A 2500-nucleotide genomic window follows, 5' to 3' on the forward strand; every position below is an offset into this window, starting at 1 on the left:
TTTTAGACCGTCGTGAGACAGGTTAGTTTTACCCTACTGATGACCGCGCCCGCGATGGTAATTCAACCTAGTACGAGAGGAACCGTTGATTCGCACAATTGGTCATCGCGCTTGGTTGAAAAGCCAGTGGCGCGAAGCTACCGTGCGCTGGATTATGACTGAACGCCTCTAAGTCAGAATCCGGGCCAGAAGCGACGCCTGTGTCCGCCGCCCGTTTGCCGACCCTCAGTAGGGGCCCTCCGGCCCCCAAAGGCACGTGCCGTTGGCCAAGCCCTCGCGGCGGACGAGCCGCGCGGGCCGCCTTGAAGTACAATTCCCACCGGGCGGCGGGCTGAATCCTTTGCAGACGACTTAAATACGCGACGGGGTATTGTAAGTGGCAGAGTGGCCTTGCTGCCACGATCCACTGAGATTCAGCCCTTTGTCGCTCCGATTCGTCCCTCCCCCCTCGTCCCCTCCAACTTCCCGCCCGGAGGCACCGAGGTTACGCCCCCCTCCCCGAGAGCACCACGCGTGCACCAAGGCCCCAGAGTCCCGAGAGCACGACGGCTCACGGCCGTCGATTCTCAAGTCCCGAATCTTGAGTCCAAGTCCGAATACGTTCCATTGGCAAACCACCGGGCACTGTACGGTTCCAACACGCAACCAGGATTGTGTACTTGTACAGTGGCAACATCTTTCTTTCAACACATGAGAAAAACATCCCCAACAACCCGCGATGGTTGGCTCACGGGCTTGGACGTACACTTGCCGTCATCGCACGGACAATGCGATCCTATGGGGTGATTCTCTCCTGCTCACCAAGTCTATGATCCAATGATTTGCACACAGCCAGAGGGTTTTTATTCGTTGTATCCAACATCGCAAAATATGTTGTGAGATCAAAGAGCACTACCTCCCCCATCCACTTTTCCTATGGGAGAACATCCATGCCCAAATTTGGCAACAACCGTGACATATCCCAATTCTCCGTGCAAAGTTTAAGGAAATCACCAAATAACAACTCAAATAAATTTATAATATTTTTCTAAGGCTGCACAAAAAATTTGGTGATTTTCTGACGGGTTTTCTATTTTTTATGATTTTTGAATTTTTAACACTTAAAAAATAAAAAAAAATACCTAGACTCGATAAAAAATTTTCAAAATTTTTGTAAAATTAGATTACATTTTTATAAAGGTATCTGCAAAAAATCAGGTCAAAATACCTAAAATTGAATTTTTTAGGGGGGGTGTGTCACCTCAGACATTGTGATGTTTCCTCCTGCCACAGCCCAACTTGTTCCTAAGGCTCTTTAGGGGGGTGTGGGTAGTCACCCCCCTGGGGGGGCCAGCAAGGCCGGGGCCTGGGCATGCGCTAGGCCATACGTGGGCATCGGTATAGCCTGCAAATAAGCTTGTTAGCCCCCTCTCCACCTCTACCTCTCGATTTGACATCAAATCGAACCGGTTCGAATCGATTTGGATAAAAATTGATTTCGATCGAACCGATCTGATTCGGTTCGTTTGGTTGGGTTTTTTAGTGGATTTTTTAATTTTTCACACCTTATTTCTAATATTCTAAAATTTAATTGAAATATTTTGAATTTGATTATGGTTTAATCTCCCTGTATTATTGAAAATAATAATATACTGTTATCAATAATTGGTTTGATTCGATTTTTTTTTTAATTTTATCTAATCGAACCAGAGTAAGTAACATCCCAAATACCAGTGCGCTGCTCCTCGCCAACGGGCCCGTGGCGCATTGCTGCTGCACGGGGATCTGTGCTCAGGAAGGCGCCTACGGGCCCGTGGCGCCTTGCTGCTGCACGGGAAACTGTGCTCAGGAAGGCGCCTACGGGCCCGTGGCGCCTTGCTGCTGCACTGGGAACTGTGCTCAGGAAGGCGCCTACGGGCCCGTGGCGAATTGCTCCCACGCCCAGTAGCAGCCAATTGGCCCGTGGCTCCCTCCTGCTGTGCCCATTGCTCCCCAATGAGCCCGTGGTGCAACGTTGGGGTTGATGCTATTTGCACATGTTTTGCAAAATGAGGTTAGCATTGGTAAACAAGTATATCCCGTTGGCCAACCACCAGGCCAAAAGAGGTTCACGCGGTCAATTAATTGTACACTTCAACGAGCAAAGCGTGCCATTGTTTTCTGTACTGAACAAGCTCAAGCTTGAATACTTATACAATGACAATATCTTTCAACACACGAGAAAAAATATTGACCAACATTTTGCAATGGTTGGCTCACATGCTTGGACGCACACTTGCCATCATCGCATGGGCAATGAAAATCTATGGAGTGATTCTCTTTTACTCATTGAGACTATGAACCAATTATTGCAACCTCTATGAGTTTTTATCTATTTTATCTCACATTGCAAAAAGAACACGAAACAATATGTTGTGAGATCAAGAGCACTACCTCCTCCATTTACTTTTCCTATAGCCACCATGCATGCCCAAAATTGGCAAGAATTGTGACACAAGCCAATTCTCTTTGAAAAGTTTTA

The sequence above is a fragment of the Manihot esculenta genome, unplaced genomic scaffold (assembly GCF_001659605.2).
Source record: "Manihot esculenta cultivar AM560-2 unplaced genomic scaffold, M.esculenta_v8 Scaffold64, whole genome shotgun sequence".
NCBI classification, from domain to species: domain Eukaryota; kingdom Viridiplantae; phylum Streptophyta; class Magnoliopsida; order Malpighiales; family Euphorbiaceae; genus Manihot; species Manihot esculenta.